Raw genomic sequence first — 25,097 nt, 5'->3', positions numbered from 1 at the left:
TGTATATTGAATATATACATGGGTGTGTATCTGTTTATTTTGTTAATCAAATAATTTAAAATTGATTTACTTCATTTAAAAATATTTTTACTTATTTAATTTTATTTTGTATGTATATTATTATTTTAAAATTTTTATTCATTTTGTTATATTTACTCATTTATTTTTATTTTTTACATATCATTTTACTTATACATTTGTTATTTATTAATTTTATTGATATTCACTTTATATATTTTTATTTATTTTTACTTATGTGTATTTTACTTAAAACGTTTATTTATTCATTTTTTTATTTATTTTAATCTTAAGTGTAAAGTATTCACTTTATATATTTATTTTAGTTTGTAAATTCATTTGTTGTCTTATTCATTGTATTATTCATTTTTTATTTTTTTTTTACTCAATGTTAAGGTTTTTTTTATTTTTATTTTTATTTTTATTTTATGTTATTTTTGCTTAAATTTTTAATTTTATGTTTTATTCATTTATTTATTTTTTGTTTTATATATACATGTATTTATTTTATGTAACGGATCAATGAAAAAAAGGAAGACCCTCAACAAGATGGATTGACACAGTGGCTGCAACAATGGGCTCAAACAGCAACAACTGTGAGGATGGCACAGGACCAGGCAGTGTTTCGTTCTGTTGTACGTAGTGTCGCTATGAGTCGGAACTGACTCAAGGGGACCTAACAACAACTAACATTTACTTTACTTTATACATTTATTTTCTTATTTGTTATTTATTTTTATCTATATTTTATTTAAAATTTAATTTTAGTTTTTTATTTTATATTCACTTTATTTGTATATTTTATTATTTATTAATTTATTTATTTTACATATTTTAATTTTTATGTATGTATTTTTATTTTATTTTTAAAGTTTTTTTATTTTAAAAATTTGATTAATTTATTGTTAGTTATTTTTAATTGTCTTAATGTATTTACGTATGTATAACTTGCCCAAGAACTAAGAGCCAGTTTTTGGCAAAATTTGGATGTGGACTCAGATGTCCGGCTCATAACTCCACCCCACTTACCTACCGTCCTGTTCATACTAGATCACCCCTGGGACTTCTGACTCTGCAGAAGCTCAGCCCTCAGTTGGGCTAACAGCTCTCTCCTGGATTCACTTGCTGACTTGTTCTGTCAGACTGATGAGGAAGCTCTGTCCCTCTGAGGCCCCAGAGCAGTGATGGATTAAGGAGCAGCCTGGTCAGTAGTGCCCTGGGACCGCAGGAGTCTTCAGGTTTATGCAGGCTCCACTCACCTGTGACCTGTTTTTCTGCCATTGGCTCACGCTGGTTTTGAATCAACGTTCACACAGCAGCCCTAACCCTCGTTGGGAGAAAATGGAAGCTGCCAGTTGAGACAGGTTTTAAGAAAAGCCAACATCATGATGGGAGGGCTTGAAAGACAAAGCGTGTAAAAGCTTCTCAAGGAGGATCTGGTATGGGACTCTTCCAGACAGGTCCTCAAACTCAGATGGGCTCTTCTGGGCCAACATCGAAACAGACGAAGTCATTCACACCCACCACGCTCTGCAGTGACCATCTGTCCATGTGACTGGATGGATGGGCCCCAAATGGGAGCTGGGTGTCAGGCTATGACGAAATCCCTAAGGAGCAGTACCTGCTAGGCTGGCCAGACCATCTTAGATTTTGTCAGTGTTGTGAATTGAATTGTGTCCCCCAGAAATGTATATCAACTTGGTTAGGCCAAGATTCCCAGTATTGTGTGGTGGTTCACCATTTTGTGATCAGATGTGATTATCCTATGCGTTATAAGTCCTAACCTCTATGATGTTAATGAGGCAGGACTCAATCTACATGATTAGGTTGTATCTTGAGTGAATCCCCTTTGAGAAATAAAAGGAGAGAGAAACCAGTAGAGAGAGAGGGACCTCCTACTGCCAAGAAACAAGAGGCAGGAGCAGAGCATGTCCTTTGGACCCAGGGTCCCTGCACTGAGAAGCTCCTACACCAGGGGAAGACTGATGACAAGGACCTTCCCCTGGAGCTGGCATCCTGAATCCAGATTTTTAGCCTCCTAAACTATGAGAGAGAATAAATTTGTTTGTTAAAGTCATCCACTTGTAGTATTTCTGTTATAGCAGCACTAGATAACTAAGAGAGAAAGAAAATGAGACTGAAGAATAGAGACAGTTCACTGCTTACACAGACAGCATGAGCCAAGTGAGCACGGTGTTAGCTCCCCAAATCCCTTGACCCACAGACCACCACCAAGCCAAAGGGTCTGGACAGCAGGCAATATGAAAGGTGTGATGCTGTGTTGCTGAGGAGGCAATACTGTTCTGCAGCTAGGTGGCTTTATAGCCTACAGCTGACCAAAGAATCTAGGAAAATTGGAAATCATCCAAAAGGAAATGGAACGCATAAACATCGATATCCTAGGCATTAGTGAGCTGATATGGACTGGTATTGGCCATTTTGAATTGGAAAATCATATAGCCTACTATGCTGGGAATGACAACTTGAAGAGGAATGCTGTTGCATTCATCGTCAAAAATATCGTTTTGAGATCTATCGTGAAGTACAACGCTGTTAGTGATAGGATAATATCCATACACCTACAAGGAAAACCAGTTAACATGACTATTATTTAAATTTACACACCAACCACTAAGCCCAAAGATGAAGAAACAGAAGATTTTTATCAGCTGTTGCAGTCTGAAATTGATCGAACATGCAATCAAGATGCATTGATAATTACTGGCGATTGGAATGCAAAAGTTGGAAACAAAGAAGAAGGAAAATATGGCCTTGGTGATAGAAACAATGCGGGAGATCAAATGATAGAATTTTGCAAGACCAATGACCTCTTCATTGCAAATACCCTCTTTCACCAACATAAATGGCGACTATACACATGGACCTCGCCAGATGGAACACACAGAAATCAAACTGACTATATCTGTGGAAAGAGACGATGGAAAAGCTCAATATCATGTCAGAACAAGGCCAGGGGCCAACTGCGGAACAGACCATTAATTGCTCATATGCAAGTTCAACTGAAGAAAATCAGAGCAAGTCCACGAGAGCCGAAATATGACCTTGAGTATATCCCACCTGAATTTAGAGACCATCTCAAGAATAGATTCGACGCACTGAACACTAGTGACTGAAGACCAGATGAGTTGCGGAATGACATCGAGGACATCATACGTGAAGAAAGCAAGAGGTCATTGAAAAGACAGGAAAGAAAGAAAAGACCAAGATGGATGTCAGAGGAGACTCTGTAACTTGCTCTCAAACATCAAGCAGCTAAAGCAAAAGGAAGAATTGATGAAGTAAGAGAACCGAACAGAAGATTTCAAAGGGCCTTTCGAGAAGACAAAGTGAAGTATTATAATGACATGTGCAAAGAGCTGGAGATGGAAAACCGAAAGGGAAGAACACGCTCGGCATTTCTCAAGCTGAAAGAACTGAAGAAAAAATTCAAGCCTTGAGTTGCAATAGTGAAGGATTCTATGGGGAAAATATTAAATGGTGCAGGAACCATCAAAAGAAGATGGAAGGAATACAGAGAGTCAATATACCAAAAAGAATTAGTCAATGTTGAACCATTTCAAGAGGTGGCATATGATCAGGAACCGATGGTACTGAAGGAAGAAGTCCAAGCTGCTCTGAAGGCATTGGCGAAAAACAAGGCTCCAGGAATTGATGGAATATCAATTGAGATGTTTCAACAAACAGATGCAGCGCTGGAGGTGCTCACTCATCTATGCCAAGGAATATGGAAGACAGCTTCCTGGCCAACTGACTGGAAGAGATCCATATTTATGCCTATTCCCAAGAAAGGTGATCCAACCGAATGTGGAAATTATAGAACAAAATCATTAATATCACACACAAGCAAAATTTTGCTGAAGATCATTCAAAAATGGCTGCAGCAGTATATTGACAGGGAACTGTCAGAAATTCAGGCCGGTTTCAGATAAGGACGGGGAACCAGGGATATCATTGCTGATGTCAGATGGATCCTGGCTGAAAGCAGAGAATACCAGAAGGATGTTTAGGTGTGTTTTATTGACTATGCAAAGGCATTCAACTGGGTGGATCATAACAAACTATGGATAACACTGAAGAATGGGAATTCCAGAACACTTAATTGTGCTCATGAGGAAACTTTATGTAGATCACAAGGCAGCTGTTCAGACAGAACAAGGGGATACTGATTGGTTTAAAGTCAGGAAAGGTGTGCATCAGGGTTGTCTTCTTTCATCATACCTATTTAATCTGTATGCTGAGCAAATAATCCAAGAAACTGGACTATATGAAGAAGAACAGGGCGTCAGGATTGGAGGAAGACTCATTAACAACCTGTGTTATACAGATGACACAAGCTTGCTTGCTGAAAGTGAAGAGGACTGGAAGCACTTACTGATGAAGATCACAGACCACAGCCTTCAGAATGGATTACACTTCAACATACAGAAAAAAAAAAAAAAAATCCTCCAACTGGACCAATGAGCAACATCAGGATAAAAGGAGAAAAGATTGAAGTTGTCAAGGATTTCATTTTACTTGGACCCACAATCAACAGCCATGGAAGCAGCAGTCGAGAGATCACAAGACGCACTGCATTGGGCAAATCTGCCGCAAAGGACCTCTTTAAAGTGTTGAAGAGCAAAGATGTCCCCCTGAAGACTAAGGTGCGCCTGACCCAAGCCATGGTATTTTCAATCGCATCATATGCATGTGAAAGCTGGACAATGAATAAGGAAGACCAAAGAAGAATTGACTCCTTTGAATTGTGGTATTGGAGGAGAATATTGAATATACCATACTCTGCCAAAAGAACAAACAAATCTGTCTTAGAAGAAGTACAACCAGAATGCTCCTTAGAAGCAAGGATGGCGAGACTGCGTCTTATATACTTTGGACATGTTGTCAGGAGGTATCAGTCCCTGGAGAAGGACATCATGCTTGGCACAGTACAGGTTCAGCGGAAAAGAGGAAGATCCTCAATGAGGTGGGTTGGAACAGTGGCTGCAACAGCGAGCTCAAGCATAACAACAATTGTAGGCATGGGTCAGGACCAGGCAGTGTTTCGTTCTGTTGTGCATAGGGTCACTATGAGTCGGAACCGACTTGACCGCACCTAACAGCACCAACAAAGTTATTCACTTGTAGTATTTCTGTTATATCAGCACTGGATAACTAAGAGAGAAAGAAAATGAGACTGAAGAATTGAGACGGTTCACTGCTCACACGGACAGCATGAGCCAAGTGAGCATAGTGATAGCTCCCCGAATCCCTTGACCCACAGACCACCACCAAGCCAAAGGGGCTGGATAGCAGACGATACGAAAGGTGTGAAGCTGTGTTGCTGAGGAGGCAATACTGTTCTGCAGCTAGGTGGCTTTATAGCCTACAGCTGCACATTAAGAGAGCAAGGTGGAGAGTACCATGCCACACCAGAACCAGGGAGGTAGGTGCGAAACGGCCTCATATGATCTCCCACAGAACAGGAAGGTGAGAAACAGCCTCATATGAGCTCCCACAAGGCAGGGAGGTGAGAAACAGCCTCATATGAGCTCCCACAAGGCAGGGAGGTGAGTGAGAAACAGCCTCATATGAGCTCCCACAAGGCAGGGAGGTGAGAAACAGCCTCATATGAGCTCCCACAAGGCAGGGAGGTGAGTGAGAAACAGCCTCATATGAGCTCCCACAAAGCAGGGAGGTGAGCGAGAAACAGCCTTGTGACAACTCCTCCCAAGATAGCCTATCTTGCTTCATTCCTGGGAGGGATACAGGGAATTCTGCCAAGTTCTTGTTCGGACTCCTGGTTGTACCATGTCCACGTGGCCTCTGTGGATATGTGCTGCAAGGTTGATATGGTTACGTTCCCCTTCAGCTCCAAACCCCAAACTTTCACATATCCAGCTAAAAAATCTTTTAAGAAACATAGGTCACCTCATCAGATACCCTAATTAACTGCACTAACAGTGGCTTAGACCAAATCCTGTTTTTGGTCTTAGGGAACGTTGGACCTCTCAGTAGGATGATCAGGTCCACTTGGTGAGAGATTTAGCCAGGCTCTTGTCTGGGGCTAAGCCAGTGAAATGTGCTGTTAATCCAGGTGCAGCAAGGGGTGTTGGTAATCACACACACTTTGTCTTCACTGGCCAGCAGGCAGTCCAGGGCTGTGGTTGTCCATTACCACTTATATTAGAGAGTATAGACCTGACAGTCACATAAGAAGCTGCCGTCACCTCTGCAGCAGTATTTTGCTGAACTTGGCCCTCAGAGTCCAATTCTATTAAGTTTTTATCAATGGAGTTAAGTGGGGCATGACAAATCTAGCAATGTGAGAGAGAGGAAACCCACAGGCTACCCATAGTGTGAAGATGAGCCTAAGGGAACCATATCAGCGTCCAGAAAATTAATCTTGTTCTGTTGTTTGGGGCAGAGGCCAGCAACCTCCAAAGTTAGCAGCCCCCTGTTTAAAGTCTCCCAATAGAATAGACATGCAGTAGTTGTGTTGAGGGTAGTTGAGGTGGTTTGGCATAGGATGCTAAATCATTCTGACATGATAAATGGGGCCAGGTGTCCTGCAGGTGAGGGTCAAGTGAGGATAATGGTCCCTCCCCGCACTCTGACCACCCAGAGCCTGAGGTCTTCCTTCCCACCAGCCAGAGTGGTTGCCCTCCTTCCACAGCCACATGATTATTACATGGCAACCACTTCAATCCTCACCACATCTACCCGCAGCCATCTGTCCAGATTCATCTCTGGATGGTTCGGCAGGTTTTCTTTTGTACACCTTGTTCCATCCTAGAACATCTCCTACCACACTGTGAGGGCCATGCAGGAACCCCTTAGGAGGTGTCTCCTCATATCCATTGTCATTGTCACCATACCTACGACTGTCCAGATCCAGCAAGGCCAGCCAAGTGGTAACGAAAACATCAGGCTGGAGTTCTCCTGCCCCGGATCTTCTTTGTCACCTGCAGCTTTCTGTCAGTTTTCTTTCTCAAAAAGATGAGTAAGAAAGGTTAACTGTGGGGCTGGGGTCTTTTACAACAGTCTGGGCTTTTTCCCCTCCCAACTTTATAATTTAACATTCATTTAAATGGGAGGTACCTTTCTGGGGAGCTGCCACATTTGGAACACAAACTGCCTTTCTTAAGCGTATGCTCCCCTGGGAGTTAGGCTCTGGTTATCCACTCATATTTTTTAGTTTCTCCTGTAAGATTCCATTGCAGAGTCTTTGAATAGTGTGGTCCGCATCTGCTTCACAGGTAGGGATGGCTGTTTACCGGCCACGTGAATGACTGAAATTAAACAGATGGACAATACCAAGTGTCAGTGAGGCTTTGGAGCAACTGCAGCTCTCATACGCTGCTGTTGGGAGTGTGAAATGGTACAACCACTTTGGAAAACAGCTGAGTAGTTTCTTTAAAAAGTTAGACATACACTTACCATGCGGTATCACAATTCCACTCTTAGGTTTTTCCCCAAAAGAAATGAAAGCATGTACCCACAAAGACTTTTACACGAATATTCATAGCAGCTTAATTCATATAGCAAAGCCTGGGAAAAAAAATAACAAACATCCAACAGGTGACTGGATAAACAACTTATGATATACAATAAATTTATTTGACAATAAAAAGGAATGAAATAGTGACACACACAACATCCATGAATCTCAAAAACATGCTGAGCAACACAAGCCAGACCCAAGACAATATATACTACACGACTATTTCTGCATGATTCCAGGAAAGGCTAATGCAACCTGTAATAGTAAAAGGCCCATCATTGGTTGACTGGTTGGTGGGAAGGGTGATTGGGAAGGGGAACAAGGGAATCTTTTGGAGTGATGAAATATTTTATATTTTGGTTATAGTGATGCTTTCATGTGTGTATATATTTGTCTGGAATGAAAAAACCTACTGTTCCCTTTAAAAGGATACATTTTATTATATGCAAAGTATACCTCAATAAAGTTAAAAAAAAGATAAAACAGCTAAATATTGTCAAGGAAATAACGACAGAATTAACTTTGACAAAATAATTCAAATTTAAAAAGCATTAAGATACTAATTTTGTAAAGGTAATATTTTACAGAGCTATAACTCGATATTTGTATATTAATCTGCCTAGTCAATATTTCCACTTGGATGTTGTGAAGGTTAAGATCGTGTGTCAACTTGGCTGGGCCATGATTCTCAGTGATTCAGCAGTCCTATAATATTGTGGTCACTTCCTTGTTGCGATCAGATATGTGATCACCCCCATGATGTGATCTGCTGTGAGGAGCCAATTGGTTGAAAGGAAGTTTCCTTGGGCATCTGGCCTGCATCGAATACGGGCGGACATTCTGGCAAGGCTTGGGGGCTTTTTGCTCGCACTGTATACTGCAGCTGCCTCCTGTTCACCTGAACTCTGGTTCTTGGAACTTGAGCTAGCAGCTTACCGATGGTCTTGCCTGCCGATCCTGGGATCACCGGTCTTCAAAGTCTATGAGCAAGAGCCCTCTCTCTGACCTGCCAATCTTGGGTTCACCAGCCCCTGTGGCTACGTGAATCAGGAGAAGCCTCTATCCTGACCCACAGACTTGGATCGTTCCAGCCTCTACAACCGTGTGAGCCATTTCCTTAATATAAATTTCTCTCTATATATCCATTTGGAAACCCTGGTGGCATAGTGGTTAAGTGCTATGGCTGCTAACCAAAGGGTCAGCAGTTTGAATCTGCCAAGTCCTCCTTGGGAATTCTATGGGGCAGTTCTACTCTGTACTACAGGGTCGCTATGAGTCGGAATCGACTCAACAGCACTGGGTTTGGTTTTGGTTTTAATATATATCCATTTATATGCTTTACTGGTTTTGCTTCTCTAGCCAACCCAGCCTAAGTTATTTGGTACCAAGAGTGGTTCTAGAGAAAGAAAATTGTAAGGATGAATTTTCTAAATTGGTTCTAAAGTCTGGTTAGTCTTAAAGATGTTGATGGTTCTGCTTCCAGTAGTAAAAACAGCACTCTAATCCATAGCATGAGGTGGCAATACAAATACACAAAATCTCACTGCCAAAAGATCAGGTATTGGTGAAAGACCGGGCTCCAGGTGATCGCATGTGGGACACTTTGCTACAATTTTGTCACAATGAGAAGTATAAGGAAGCTGGTTGGTTGTCTGGTCCTACTTTTGGTAGACAAACTAGTGAAAGAAAGAGATGCACTCAGCGCTTCAGAGTCAAAGCTCAAGTGCTGCAAAAACAACCTCAAAATTTGCACTTGTGCTTTGAAAGAAAGCCTTATTTCTTGTAGTAACAGAGCTGATATTACCGAAAACCAAACCCAAAGTCTTATTGTAAGAGTGGCTGAATTATAACACCAATTATAATTATAATGCTAATTGTCAACCTCAAGAGGTGTCTGAAGTTAAAGTGAGAGCATTCATTCAGAAGAAATGGGATCCTGAAACTTGGGGTGGGGACATATGGGCAGATAATCAGGAAGCTGGAGACACTGAGCCTATACATTCCCTTGAATCTCTCCCGCCAAGAGAACCAGCCCTCTGACTCCCATCTGAAGAGATTACTCCGTGTTTGCCTGCTAAACCACCCTCCCCAGTAAAACCATTAGCTCCCCCATTCCCATCTAATGAGATTAACCCAGCTGCATTTAAGGAGCCCTTGTCTGAGTCATTTCCTGGGGCATTGCCTGAGACAGATGCTTTACAATACAGGGCTGAGTGTTCTCAAAACACTTCCCCACTAGCCATTTTGGCTTCTAGACCTATAACTAGACTTAAGTCCCAAGAAGCCCCAAAAGGTGAAGTACAAAGTGTGACCAGGAGGCGGTACGCTACACTCCAAGATAATTTCTTGACTTTTCTAATAGGTACCAACAGAAACGTGGGGACTATGTGTAGGATGGCTATTAAGGGTGTGGGATAATGGTGCAAGGAACATAAAGATGGGTCAGCCTGAGCTTATCGATATGGGCACACTAAGCACAGATTCTTCATTCCATGTTTCAGGTCAAGAAGTTAGGAAAGGATCTAATAGTTTATTTGGTTGGGTGGCTGAAGCATGGATTACATGGTGGCCTACACTAAATCAAGTTGAAGTACCAGACCTGCCTTGGTATATTGTAGAAGAAGGTATCCAAAGGCTTAGGGAAATTGGCATGCCAGAGTGGATTTATCAGGTTAGACCCACAGACCCACATGTGGAGTACCCAGAGGACACAACTTTTATCACAGTTGCTTTACTCATTTTTCTTCTCTAGAGAACTTTTTTTTAGAGAACCCAGCCTAAGACAGACATCTAAGAGGAGTCTCAAATTCCAAAATCAACCCAGCACCGTCGTCGAGTCTCAAGTTCAGCATGTCCAAAACTGAACTCTGTAACTTCTGCCCCAAACCTACTCCTCCCAGCATCTTCTCCATCATAATTGATGACAACTCTCTTTTTCCAGTTTTTCAAGTCAAAACCTTGGCGTTATCCTTGGCTCCTTTCTTTCTCACAAACTCCAGATCTGATTTAAAAAATAATGTTGACTCTATCTTCAAAATATATCTAGATCCCCACAAATATGAACTTGATTTATGATAGTATTGACGCCGGTGAGCAGTGAAGAAAAATACCTTTTTCAGTAAATAGTACTTAATCAACTGAATATTCATATGGAATCAAATAAGGCATAAACATATCAATTCTAAGTGAATTGTGGATCTAAAAGTGAAAGGTAAAACAATCTAGAAGGTAACACAGGAGAATATCTTCACAATCTTAGGTTAGGCAAAGATCTGAGGACAGAAATTTTTGTCTTCTGTGTGTATGGCCATATCCCCAATGCTAGAACAGGACCTGTCCCATAAAAACATAGTAGACAAATGGTCACTAAATTAATATAAAGGAAACTTCAATACCCTCCTGAAGGACACACACGACGCAAGTATTTGTATTATTGGCAAGGCACACAACGTTCTTAATGGTAAGGTTAAATGTCATATAAGTGTCACTTTTCCCGAAATTAACCAATCATCTAATGCAACCCCACCTAAAAACACATTTTGGGATTTATTTTCGTAATAAGATAGTCTGATTCTAAATTTCATATGGAAAATTGAACAAGAATACTTGGGAAAACCCTGGGAAAAAAAAAGAAGAGCAATGAGTTGTGATAAGGCCTACCAAATAGTAAAACACATTGAATCAAAGACTTTATCTATTATGCGGTACACCATTGTTTCACGTACCACTAAGGAAAAACAGTGCAATTTAAACCAAGACTTGTTAGAAGCATCCTGATTTCTTAAAAGCGTGGAAAACCATGTAGCTTGGAATGGTATTCGTGCATGCATTCACAGACAGGTTAAGAAAACAAACAGGACAGACATATACCTAAAAAAACAAACACGGTTTTAGTATATGGTTGGTTTTAAGGTAATAGTGCACATAGTTTGGAAAAGGGGACTTTTCAATAAATGCTATTCAGGAAAAAATGGTGGCCACCTAAAGAAAAACTAGTTCTGTACCCTCACGCCTTCCACCAAAAAGAATTCCAGATGGATCAAAGATGTAAAAACAAAGGATAAAAGTAGAAGAAGTCAAGGGATAAAAATTTTATATTCCCAGACTAGAGAAGGCCTTTCCAAGTATGTAATAAACGCAGAAGCCACGAAGAGACTCATAAACCTAACACTTAAAACTGTTAAAGAAAGAAAATGTCCTCCAAACTTAAACTTGTCAGCTCTTCACAGAAACTAAAAACTTGCGATATAGACAGTTCTGAGGCAAGTTTAAACGACTGTTGCTGTTGTTGGGTGTGGTACTGCCGGCTCCGACCCACAGGGCCCCCACACAGCAGGACCAACACTGCGCTGCCCTGGGCCATGCTCCGACCCACAGCGCTCCCACACAGCAGGACCGGCACTGCTCTGTCTTGGGCCATCGTCCGACCCACAGCGCCCCCACACGGCAGGACCAACACTGCGCTGCCCTGGGCCCGACCCACAGCGCCCACACACAGCGGGACCAACACTGCGCTCCCCTGGGCCATGGTCCGTCCCACAGCGCCCCCACACAGCAGGACCGGCACTGCCCTGCCCTGGGCCATGGTCCCACCCACAGCACCCCCACACAGCAGGACCGGCACTGCCCTGCCCTGGGCCATGGTCCCACCCACAGCGCCCCCACACAGCAGGACCGGCACTGCCCTGCCCTGGGCCATGGTCCCACCCACAGCGCCCCCACACAGCAGGACCGGCACTGCCCTGCCCTGGGCCATGGTCCCACCCACAGCGCCCCCACACAGCAGGACCGGCACTGCCCTGCCCTGGGCCATGGTCCCACTCACAGCGCCCCCACACAGCAGGACCGGCACTGCTCTGCCCTGGGCCATCGTCCGACCCACAGCGCCCCCACACAGCAGGACCAACACTGCGCTACCCTGGGTCATGGTCTGACCCACAGCGTCCCCACACGGCAGGACCGGCACTGCTCTGCCCTGGGCCATCCTCCGACCCACAGCGCCCCCACACAGCAGGACCAACACTGCGCTGCCCTGGGCCATGCTCCGACCCACAGCGCCGCCACACAGCAGGACCGGCGCTGCTCTGTCTTGGGTCATCGTCCGACCCACAGCGCCCCCACACAGCAGGACCGGCACTGCTCTGCCCTGGGTCATGGTCCGACCCACAGCGCCCCCACACAGCAGGACCAACACTGCTCTGCCCTGGGTCATGGTCCCACCCACAGCGCCCCCACACAGCAGGACCGGCACTGCTCTGCCCTGGGCCATGGTCCGACCCACAGCGCCCCCACACGGCAGGACCGGCGCTGCTCTGCCCTGGGCCATGGTCCGACCCACAGCGCCCCCACACAGCAGGACCGGCACTGCGCTGCCCTGGACCATGGTCCGACCCACAGCGCCCCCACACAGCAGGACCAACACTGCACTACCCTGGGTTATGGTCTGACCCACAGCGCCCCCACACAGCAGGACCTGCACTGCGCTGCCCTGGACCATGGTCCGACCCACAGCGCCCCCACACAGCAGGACCGGCACTGCGCTGCCCTGGACCATGGTCCGACCCACAGCGCCCCCAAACGGCAGGGCCAACCCTGCGCTCCCCTGGGCCATCGTCACAAACGTTGCTATGGTTACTCCCGTCCTTGCAGCCAATGTCCGTCCCTGTCCTCGCGGGTCTTCCCCTCGTTCGCCGACCCTCTACCAACCATGGGAAAACCTTTTTGAACTCTGACTCTGTTATGAGATTTTTTTCTTTCGACAAAATAAAAGAGTGCGGGCAAACATCTCAGCAAACTCAAAAGACAAAAGATAAAGTGGGAAAAGGTATTCCTTACTCGTATCCCAAGTACGAATTTCTGCTTAAAGCAGAAAACAGAAAATGCTATGAATTTACAGACGGAGAGCAGCCTAGGGGACAACGGCGGGCGCGAACCCCACCGAGGCCCCTCGTCCCACCACAGCGGCCAGGGTGAGGGACAGCCCAGCTCGGTGACCTCACGGGGACAGCTCTCTGAGAGAAACCTTATAGGGCAGAGCGCTGCAAAGGCCAGGAATGGCCAGACGGACACACGGCAGACCCAAGTCGGCTGAGAGTGGAAAACACAGGTGTTAGCGCACCCCTGACCTGCCCGAGGCGGGGAAGACAGGCACTCAGGAGACAGAGACCGACGACGATGGACGATGAATGACGGAGAGACCCGAGCCCACTCGGAGGGTGGCGGAGACTGACGGAAAGTGGCGAGCACTGACGGAAAATGACAAAAACAGACGTTGACAAAGCAGAAGGCAGACGAAGAGAGCCGAGCCTCACCGGAGAACGACGAAAAGTGACGGAGCATAACGAACGGGGGGGCGGGGTACGGAAAGAGCCGCAGCTGGTGATGGAGACCAGCGGAGTAACAGGCGGATTGTCGTCTAGGGGACCTTGGCCTGATCGGAGACTAACAGTCATCGAGAAGTAATAGGAATGGAGGTCGAGGGTGAGAGAAGAGGAATGAGGAGACCACGATGTGAGAGCTAGCTAGAGCGTAGCGAAAAGTGGTGACAGTGACGAAAAGAAGGGACCTTGAACCTAACTGGATGACAAAAACTGACGGAGAACGCAGAAGAGCAACGCGAGTGACGGAGATTACCGAACAATTACGAGACTTGACGGAGAAGGACGAGAATTGACGGAAAGTGACGAAGAGAGCCGAGCGTAGTCGGAGATTGGTGGCCAGAAACGGAGACGTACGAAGAGAGACGTACGAAGCGACGGCTAATCAAACTCATATGATGGAGAGACAAAGGGCAAAGGACAGACAGACAACCAGTGGGGACAAGCAGTGGCGGGAGAGGCAGAAAAAGGCTGGAGAGCTGAGTCTCAGACACCAAAAGCGCAGATGGGCAATGGAGAGAGTGAAGGACTCTGAGATGAAACGGAGTGGAAATGGAGAGGCAAGGAGTAACGGAAAATGGCGGAAACAACTGAACCGCAAAGTGACAGAAAATGACACAGAGAACCGAATGGTGCCCGCAGTGGCGGAGTGGGCCGAGAGGGGAGACGGACAGTGACGGAAAGAGCCGAGTGGGGCCGGGCAGCGGCGGAGAGAGCCGAGTGGGGCCGGGCAGCGGCGGAGAGAGCCGAGTGGGGCCGGGCAGCGGCGGAGAGAGCCGAGTGGGGCCGGGCAGCAGCGGAGAGCCGAGTTGGCCCAGCCGAGTAGAACAAAGAGAAGCGGCCAATTTCTGTGGGAGCCAGCAGAGGGACTGTGGCGGCTTCCTGCCCACTAGCAAGCCGGGAAGCCACCAAAGTCTTGGAGGCAGGAATTTGCACGTGGGGCCTCTGGACAGAACCTAAACGTGGCGTTGCCATGTTACTCTGCACCTTTCCACACCTAAGCTGAAAAGCTTGACTCAAATTCTGACCCTTGACCTCCACCCTAGCGCACATCCAACTGAAAGTGGGCTGAAGGCTCACAGCCTGTTATGCCCAGGGCCTGCATGTGACCCCAGGGTTAGGTGTCCCCACAAATGATGGGAATTAATCCTCATTCACATTGACTGTGTTCACCCTCAGCACCCTGAGGGGGTGGACTGCTTCCTAACCTGGTGTCCTCTCATCAGGATGCTGGCAGTCCCCTCCATGTCAGTTAACACTCCTTTACAGGCTCATGCTTAACGACCCAGTAATCTCCTGCGTGTCCACTGACATAGTATACCCAACATAATATTTTATAGTGGGCCCAGTTGCTGTCCAGAACAGTATCAATTCACACTCCAGCTCAGACTCCCCACAGGGCCGTGGCCACAGCCATAGTCATCAAAACCTGCAAAAGCTGGAATCTGCTTAAGGCAGAAACCTGTGAGAGAAGGAAAACTCAAATATTTTCCACTAAAAATAGCTATAGGAAAGTCACAAGAATACATCAACTGCTCTGGCAGGGATCATAATAGAGGGTCCTGGACAGAGTGGGAGAAAAATGTAGAACAAAATTTAAATTCTCAAAAAAAAAAAAAAAAAATCAGGCATGCTCGTCTGACAGAGACTGGAGAAAAGTGTATGGCCCCCAGACATCCTTTTAATTCAGTACAGAAGTCACTCCTGAGGTTCACCCTTGGCCAAAGATTAGACAGGTCTATAGGGCCACCCTGGAGGAAGTACAGCCAGAATGCTCCTTGGCAGTGAGGATGACGAGCCTTCATCTCACATACTTTGGACATGTTGTCAGGAGAGACCAGCAAAGGGTGCCATCACGCCTGGTGAAGTGGAGGGTCAGCAAAGGGGAGGGGGACCCCCAATGAGATGGATTGGCACAGTGACTGCAACAATGGGCTCAAGCATAACAACGATCCTGAGGATGGCACAAGACCAGGCAGTGTCTCATTCTGTTGTACTTAGGGTCACTATGAGTCAGAACCAACTCAATGGCACCTAACAACAATAACAGGGCCACCAATAACACACATGAGGAATGTGCTTCATAGTTCCATTCATACATAGGAGACTAATGGGCACACCAGCCCAAAAGCAAAGACAAGAAGGCAGGAAGGGACAGGAAAATTGGACAAATGGAAACAGGGAACCTAGGGTGGAGAAGGGGAGAGTGTTGACACATGGTGGAGTTGGCAACCAATGTCACAAAACAATTTGTGTATTAACTGTTCAATGAGACATTAATTTGCTCTGTAAACTTTTACCTAAAGCACAATAAAAATAAATACTAACAAGAGTATTTAAATCAAACTTCGTATTTTGTGTCTTAAACAAAAAGGAAAGAAAAGTGGTAAGGCTGCACCCCATCAAAGGCAGAAAACTTGGAAGACGGGGGAAAACCAGGCAGTCCCTTCAAGTTCTGGTGCCCACAGGTATCACTCCAGTTGCAACAATACCTGTTGGTTTGAGTGTCTGCTACCTTTCCCACAGGATCCCCAGCCCTGGTGTCTTAGGCTGGGTCTCTAGAGAAAGCAAAACCAGTAAGCATATAAATATATACATAAAAAACCAAAACCAAACCCACTGCGGTCGAGTCGATTCCGACTCATAGCGACCCTATAGGACAGAGTAGAACTGCCCCATGGAGTTTCCAAGGAGCTCCTGGTGGATTTGAACTGCCAACCTCTTGGTTAGCAGCTGTAGCACTTAACCACTATGCCACCAGGGTTTCCAAATATATGTAGAGAGAGATTTATATCAAGGAAATGGCTCATGTGGTTGTAGAGGCTAGAATGCCCCACGTCCGTGGATCAGGATAGAGGGTTCTCCTGATTAACATCACTGCACCGGCTGGGGAGCCCTAGATCAGCAGGACAGACAGAAGGGCTCTTGCTCACAGGCTGCGAAGATCTACCGAATTCCAGATTGGCAGACAAGACAGCAAGTAAGCTGCTAGCTCAAATCCCAAGGATCAGTGGTCAGATGGACAGGAGCCAACTGCAGGATCAAGAGTGAGCAAAAGCTTGAGACCCTTGCCAGAAAGTCCACTTATATTGGATGGAGGCCATACCTCCAAGGAAACTCCCTTTCAACTGATTGGCTACTCACAGCAGATCCCATTATGGAGGTGATCACATTATATCAAATCTTATTATGGAAGTGATCACATCATCATACAACTGCCAAACTACACCATAACTGCCAAACCACTGAGAATCATGGCCCAGCCAAGTTGACACACAACCTTAATGATCACAGTTCACCCCCTGTCAGCTTGGCACCTGTATGCATCTTGTTAATCTATACATAATCTCTGAATGAAGACAATTATAAAGTCATACTTGCACCTCCCTGATTCCATACTAGTGTTAAAGTAGACAAACTGAGGTCTGAATTGACAGATTCCACTGAGCACATAGGAAAGTTCACAGAGCTCACTGACCATTGACTGTACCTAAAAATAGATAAAAAGAAGTAATGTGGAGACACAGTGACCATGAAGTCTCACAGATTCCCCTTTGTGAGAAAGACATTTGTTAAACATCTCTGAGTTTATCTAATGCAAAGAACATAACTTAAGGTAATTTCTTTTGCTTCCTGAGGATAACCCTTGGGATTCCCTGAATAACTGAGGTATCTTTGTTATTTTTAATTCTCCAGACTACACCTGAGAATTTGCACAAATGAATGGGGGTTAGCCAAACCAGAGACCACCTAGTAACCTGATGTCAGCTGATCTCAGAAAGAGGGACATGATTCAATCCATCATATTAAGACTATTCACTGGTCAGTTTTCTACTCTATTTCCTCTTTCAAAAGCTCACTGTTTAAGTGTCCCACACTGGGCTCTCCTGTTTTTCTGAAACAGAGGTCTCTCTGTATGCAAACAGATTAACTCCTAGAATAAATCATATATACTTTTCTTTCTTTGTGCTTTGAGTAATTTTTAACACTACTGACCTGTGATGTCTTAGGCTAGGTCTCTAGAGAAGCAAAACCAGTGAAGTGTGTAAACAGAGAGAGATTTATGCCAAGGAAATGACTCATGTTGTTGCAGAGGCTAGACAATCCCAGATCTGTGGATCAAGCTGCAGGCTTCTCCTCACTCGTGTAGCTGCAGGGGCTGGCGAACCAAAGATTGGCAGGTCAGACAACAGGCCTCGGGTTCACAGGCTGCAGAAGCCGATGAATCCCAGGATCACCAGCGAGGACAGCAGGTAAGTGGCTAGCTCAAGTACCAAGAACTGGGGGGCAGACGAACAGGAGCCAACTGCAGGATCCAGAGTAAACAAAAGCCAGCAAGCTTTGACAGAAAGTCCACCTGTATTGGAGGCAGGCCACACTCCCAGGGAAACTCCCTTTCAACTGATTGCCTGGTCATAAAGATCTTATTATGGAAAGAATTACGCCACAAATTTAGTATATGATTAAGATGATATTGCACACAGTTAAGAAAAAGGGGATTTTTCAATAAATGGTATTTAAGAAAAAATGGTGGCCACCTAGGAAAGAAATCTGGCTCCATACCTCACACCTTCCACCAAAAATAATTCCGGATGGATCAAAGATGGAAAAACTAAAGCATAAAAGGAGAAGAACCCAAGGGATAAAAATTGTATGTTATCAAAATAGAGAAGCTCCTTCCAAGTAGGTCATAAATCCAGAAGCCATGAAGAAGAGATTGACAAATCCAGCTGCTTAAAAACTGTTAAAGAAAAAGCCCACCTCCTCCCCTTAAACTTAACTCTTAACCTTTTGCAGAAACTAAAGACTCCTGATAAAGACAGTCCTGAGAAAAGTTTAAATAAATTAGACAAGCCATACTAGCCTATAAAATGCAGACACAGAAACTCAATAAACTAATCCAAGCGGTCTCCTGCCCATTAAGTGAATGACAACCAATTATTTAAAATTTCCGTTTTGGGAAATCCCCTAACAGTTTATTTTATATGTTGTTGTTAAGTGCCTTCGAGTCAGTTCTGATTCACAGCAACCCTATGTACAACAGAATGAAACACTGACTGGTCCTTCACCATCCTGACAACCATTGCTATGTTTTAGCCCATTATTGCAGCCACTTTGTCAATCCACCTCATTGAGGGTCTTCCTCTTTTTCTCCAACCCTCTGCTTTTCCAAGCATGATGTTCTTGTTCAGAGACTGGTCCCTCGAAGCAGTAGTCAAGAAATCGAACAATGTATTATATTGGGCAAATCTGCTACAAAAGACCTCTTTAAAGTGTCAAAAAGCAGAGATGTCACCTTAAGGACTGAGGTGCACCTGACCGAAGCCATGGTATTTTCAACTGCCTCCTATGCATTCGAGAGCTAGGCAATGAATAAGGAAGACTGAAGAAGAATTGATCCATGTGAATGAAGGTGTTGGCGAAGAATATTGAATATACCATTGAGGTGCAATGGATTGCTTTTATATGGCTTTTCTTGTTATGGTCTTGTAACTCTCACCAAATGATTGGGTGGGACTATGGGTGGGACTTGTGACCCACCAAGGGGATTGAACAGCTTGCTAACAATGCAAATAAGGTGCATGGAACCCTATTGGGGGTGGGATCATGCAAATTAGGTGCAAGGAATCTGAACGAGGGGATTGATCAGTTTTGCCAACCTGTTAGGCTTGAAAGACAGCCAATCTCAGAGGTTAGGTGGGGGACCTCACTACCATCAAGAAGAAGAGACGGAGGTAGAATACGTCCTTTGGACCTGTGGTCCCTGTGTTGGGAACCTCCTAGACCCAGGAGACAGAGAGCTGCAACACTGAAGATGGCACTATACAGTGAGAAGCAGCGGTAGAGAAATGGCAGCAGCAGAACCAGGAGACAGGGATGAGAAAGTACGGTTGGCTTCCCAGCATACAGAGTGAGGTGGCTACACTGGGGATGCCAGCTCACGGAGTGACAGAGCTGAGAGCGTTCGGGCACGTGGCTTCCTGGAAGAGTGCGGTGCCTCTGGGCACTTAACCGCAGAGCTGAAGAGCTTTTAACACTTGCCCAAGCAGGACAGGGGCCAGACCTGAGTGGGGTCAAGTGCTGAGGGCCAAGAGAGGAGCCCTGCATGGTCAAGATCTCTCCTACACTGAAGATGGGATACTTTGCCTACATCCTTCCTGACCCTGAGCCCAACTTGTAGCTACTTGTTCCTGGTCCTGAGTTGTAACCTAATAAACCACCGAACTGTAAGGATTCCTGAGTTCTGTGTGGTCACTGTAACGAATTACTAAACTCAACACAGACGTAGAGAGTGCCACGGGAGGGACGGCTGATGTCAGAGTTGGTAAAAAAAAAAAAGGTTGGAAGGCAGACGTATGTCGGACCTCCACCTCACGGGAATCCTTCTTGGGCTCTTGATGGTGTTTTCTTTCTCCCTGTGCAGTTAGATGACGAGGTTTGAGGCTACTGCTAAACCATTTTACAACAACGGATGGCCAGAAGGACAAACAAATCTGTCCCAGAAGAAGGACAGCCAGAGCGCTCCTTAAAAGTGAGGAAGGTGAGGCTTCGTCTCACTTCGCACTGTATAGAAGCTAATCAAAATTAAACGTGAGGAGCTCAACTCTCCACAGGGTGCTCCTGTTACCAAACAGCCTTTTTCCACCCAATAAAACCTTTTACCTCTAATTGACTTATTGATCAGTTTTTTTTTTTTTTTAAACATCACTCCATAATCAAAGCCAAAAGGCGAAAGATAAACTGGGAAAATAAATTCCCCACTCATATCACTTAGCACAATTTTCCTCATAAAGGAAAAAACGGGCAAATGCTATAAATTCACAAAAGAGAGCATACATGGCTCTCAAGCCTAGGAAACAAGGAGTGGGGAACGCCAGTAGGAGCGACAGTGAGGCCCCTCTCCCCCATGGAACTGGTCAGGGGACACAGACAGCCCATCTCTGGAGAGTAAAGGCGGGCCATTGTCTCAGTCCGACGGGATGTAGGGCGGAGACTGGCGGAAAGGGGCGAGCACTGACGGAAAGTGACGAAAGGCGAGGTGACTAACAGGAAGTTATACGAAGAGAGCCGAGCCTAATCGGAGAATGAGGCAACGTGACGGAGATTGACGAAGAGTAAGGGGCTGCTACGGAAAGAGCCGAACATGGTGACGGAGACTAGTGGAGTGACAGTGCGACAAGAAGGGAGGTTGGCCTGGTCGGAGAGTAACAGAGTCATCGAGAAGTGACAGACAGAAATGGAGGTCGGGGAAGAGAGGAGAGGAACGAGGAGACTGACCAGGACTGAGAGCTAGCTAGACCGTGATGAAAAGAACGGAGCGTGAACTTAATTGGAAGACGAAAGTTGACGGAGAGTGACGAAGAGCAACAGGGGTTGGCGGAGATGATCGGGCAATCACGAAAGTTGACGGAGAGTGACGAAGAGCAACAGGGGTTGGCAGAGATGATCGGGCAATCACGAAAGTTGACGGAGAGTGACGAAGAGCAACAGGGATTGACGGAGATGATCGGGCAATCACGAAAGTTGACGGAGAGTGACGAAGAGCAACAGGGGCTGGCAGAGATGATCGGGCAATCACGAAAGTTGACGGAGAGTGACGAGAAGTGAAGGAGAATGACTGAGTCCGGCGGAGTCGGAAATTGGCGGAAAGAGACGGAGATGGTCGAAGAGAGTAGAGCTAAGTGACAGCTAATCAAACCCAGATAATGGATGACAGCAAAGGAGAGATGGAGATCCAGTGGGGACAAGCAGTGGCAGTGAGGGGCGAAAGGGGGCTGGAGAATAAGTCTCAGGCACCGACAGGGCTGATGGACGATGGAGAATAAAGGAAGCTGAGATGAGATGGAGTGGAAATGGAGAGGCAGGGACTAACGGAGAATGGCGGAAATCGAACTGCAAAGTGATGGAAAATGACGGAGAGAACCGAAAGGCGTCCTTTGTGGCGGAGTGAGCCGAGAGTGGAGGCGACAGTGCCGGAAAGAGCCGAGTGGAGCCAAAGAGCGGCGGAGAGAGCCGAGTGGGGCCAGACCTTGATGCAGCGAGCCGAGTGGAGCCGAAGAGCGGCGGAGAGAGCCGAGTGGGGCCAGACCTTGACGCACCGAGCCGAGTGGAGCCGAAGAGCGGCGGAGAGAGCCGAGTGGGGCCAGACCTTGACGCACCGAGCCGAGTGGAGCCGAAGAGCGGCGGAGAGAGCCGAGTGGGGCCAGACCTTGACGCACCGAGCCGAGTGGAGCCGGAGAGCGGCGGAGAGAGCCGAGTGCGGCCAGACCTTGACGCAGCGAGCCGAGTGGGGCCAGACCTTGACGCAGCGAGCCGAGTGGAGCCGGAGAGTGGCGCAGAGAGCCGAGTGGGGCCAGACCTTGACGCAGCGAGCCGAGTGGGGCCAGACCTTGACGCAGCGAGCCGAGTGGGGCCAGACCTTGACGCAGCGAGCCGAGTGGAGCCGGAGAGTGGCGCAGAGAGCCGAGTGGGGCCAGACCTTGACGCAGCCAGCCGAGTGGAGCCGGAGAGTGACGGAAAGAGCCGAGTGGGGCCAGACCTTGACGCACTGAGCCGAGTAGAGCCGAAGAGCGGCGGAGAGAGCCGAGTGGGGCCAGACCTTGACGCAGCCAGCCGAGTGGAGCCGGAGAGTGACGGAAAGAGCCGAGTGGGGCCAGACCTTGACGCACTGAGCCGAGTAGAGCCGAAGAGCGGCGGAGAGAGCCGAGTGGGGCCAGACCTTGACGCAGCGAGCCGAGTGGGGCCAGACCTTGACGCGGCGAGCCGAGTGGAGCCGAAGAGCGGCGGAGAGAGCCGAGTGGAGCCAGACCTTGACGCAGTGGAGCCAGAGAGCAGCGGAAAGAGCCGAGTGGAGCCGAAGAGAACAAAGAGACGGGCAATTTCTGCCTGAGCCTGCAGAGGGCTGTGGCGGCTTCTCCCACGCAGCGAGCCGCACTGCGCCATGGTCTTGGGCACTGGGATCTGCACGTGGACTTTTGTACAGCATCTGTGCGGAAGGGAATCGTGGCGTTGCCATCTTACTCTGCACCTTTCCACACCTAAGCAGAAACACTTGACTCAAATTCTGACCCTTGACCTCCACCCTAGCGCACATCGAACCGAATGTGGGCTGAAGGCTCACGGCCTGCTATGCCCAGGGCCTGCATGTGACCCCAGGGTTAGGTGTCCCCACAAGTGACTGGAACTAATCCTCATTCACACTGACCGTGTCCACACTCAGCGCCCTGACGGGGTGGGCTGCTTCCTAACCTGCTGTCGTCTCTCGTCAGGGTGCTGGCAGTCCCCTCCTTGTCAGCTCACACTCCTTTACAGGCTCGTGCTTAACGACCCCATCATCTGCGTGTCCACTGACATAATCACTCACCCAACGCGTATTTTATCACAGTGGGCCCAGTTGCTGTCCAGAACGGTATCCGTTCACGCTCACTCCAGCTCAGGCCCGTCACAGGCCGTGGCCACAGCCACACTGGCATACTACAGGAACACCTGTGAAAGCCGGGACCTGTGTAAGGTGGAAACCTGTCAGAGAAGGAAAACTTAAACATATTTTCCACTAAAACAAGCCATGGCAAAGTGGTGAGACTGCACCCTGTCAAAGGCGGGAAACTTGCGAGATCTGGGAGGATAAGGCAGTCTCACGGAGTTATGGGGCTCACAGGTTTCACTGTAGTTGCCACAATCTATACCTGTTGGCTTGGCTGTTTGCTTCCCTTCCCGCTTCATCCCCAGCCCCGGTTTGGTGATTGTGCCTCCCTGATCCCATACCAAAAAAACCCCACTGCCATCGAGTCGATTCCAACTCATAGCGACCCTATAGGACAGAGTAGAACTGCCCCGTAGAGTTTCCAAGGAGTACCTGGTGGATTCAAACTGCCAACCTTTCATCAGTTAGCAGCCATAGCACTTAACCACAATGCCACCAGGGTTTCCCCTGATCCCATACTACTGTTAAAAAGGAGAAATTGAGGCCCAGAATGACATATTCCTGAGTGCATGGGGAATTTTACAGAGGTCACTGACCATTGCTTCAATGCACCTAAAAACAGATAAAAAGAAGTAATGTGGAGACCCAGTGACCTTGAAGTCTCTCAGATTCCCCTTTGTGAGAGAGGCATTTGTTAACCATACACCTCCTCTGAATTTATTTAATGTGAAGAATGTAACTTTAGGTAATTTCCTTTGCTTCTTGAGAGATAACCCCTGGGATTCCCTGATTATCTGAGGTACCTTCATTATTTTTAAATCCTCCAGACCACACTTGAGGATTTGTGCAAATGAATGGGGATTGGCCAAACCAGAGACCACCTAGTAACCTGATGTCAGCTCATCTCAAAAAGGGGGACATGATTCAATCAACCATGTTAAGACTGTCCAATAGTTTGTTTTCTACTCTATTTCGTCCTAAAGACCTCACTGTAACTACCCCTTGTTGGGCCTTCCTGTTCTCTGTATGCATACAGATTAAGTGCTAGAATGAACCATATATACTTTCTTTGTGCTTTGATTACTTTTTAACACTATTGACCTGTGGGATGCTGGCATCCTTGCTCCCCAGTCAGACTGAATGGGTCAGGGTTAGAAACCAGAACTAAGTTGGGCCAATCCAAGTCCTTCTCTCAGTGTCCTGTCAACCTCTCTTCAGTGTTGGAATTTAGGGTGGAGGATATCGCTCAGCAACAAGAAAACAATCAAGATATTACTCTGAGGGAAGCAGACTGAGCCAAAGAGAAAGTCATTCATGTTGGGGTAAGGTCTCACAGCCTACCTCTGCCCAGTGTCTGCGTGTGACCCCTGGGTTTGGTGGCCCAGCAAGTGACTGGAATTAATCCGTTGACCCTGTGTCCACACTCAGCACCCTGACTGGGTTATACTTCTTCCAACCTACTGTTGTCACTTAACACAGTATACCTGGAGTACCCTCCATGTCAGTTAATATTCCCTTACACTGTACCACCCTGGTCCCCTTTAACAACAGAAATTAAAGTATATAGGGTTTATTCCAGCAGTTCATCTGTAGGCATACAGGAAGACCTCTCTGTTTCAGCACCAAGGTAGTAAGCTGAAGGAAGTGGACCAAGCAATGGAGAAATTCCTGATCTTCCCAGTCTGTAGCTCTGGCTAGTTCTGTCCCTTCCTTTCTTGGGTTTGGTTCATTCTTCCTCTCAATTCTTGTTTACTCTTCCAATGCATGTCCCCTTCTT

The 25,097-nt window shown here is 46.6% G+C and overlaps 1 long non-coding RNA gene across 3 annotated transcripts in view; it reads right to left on the bottom strand.

The window, feature by feature from the left end:
* LOC104847315 (uncharacterized) overlaps positions 1-21,349 on the bottom strand; it is a 63,120-nt gene extending 41,771 nt beyond the window's left edge. The window contains exons 1-3 of one of the 3 annotated variants that reach the window (XR_010319877.1): positions 13,645-21,349; positions 7,117-7,307; positions 6,894-7,001 (exon numbers count right to left, since the gene is read on the bottom strand). This is a non-coding gene — a long non-coding RNA (uncharacterized LOC104847315). Of the gene's footprint in view, positions 1-6,893; positions 7,006-7,116; positions 12,114-13,644 lie in introns of those variants that run through there. The other 2 variants (XR_010319878.1, XR_010319876.1) reach the window with 2 other exon arrangements.
* Positions 21,350-25,097: the final 3,748 nt, after the last annotated feature.

Source organism: Loxodonta africana, chromosome Y, assembly GCF_030014295.1.
Source record: "Loxodonta africana isolate mLoxAfr1 chromosome Y, mLoxAfr1.hap2, whole genome shotgun sequence".
NCBI lineage: Eukaryota > Metazoa > Chordata > Mammalia > Proboscidea > Elephantidae > Loxodonta > Loxodonta africana.
Note: the sequence above shows the minus strand (reverse complement) of the source record. Positions and strands in the feature narration are given on the sequence as shown.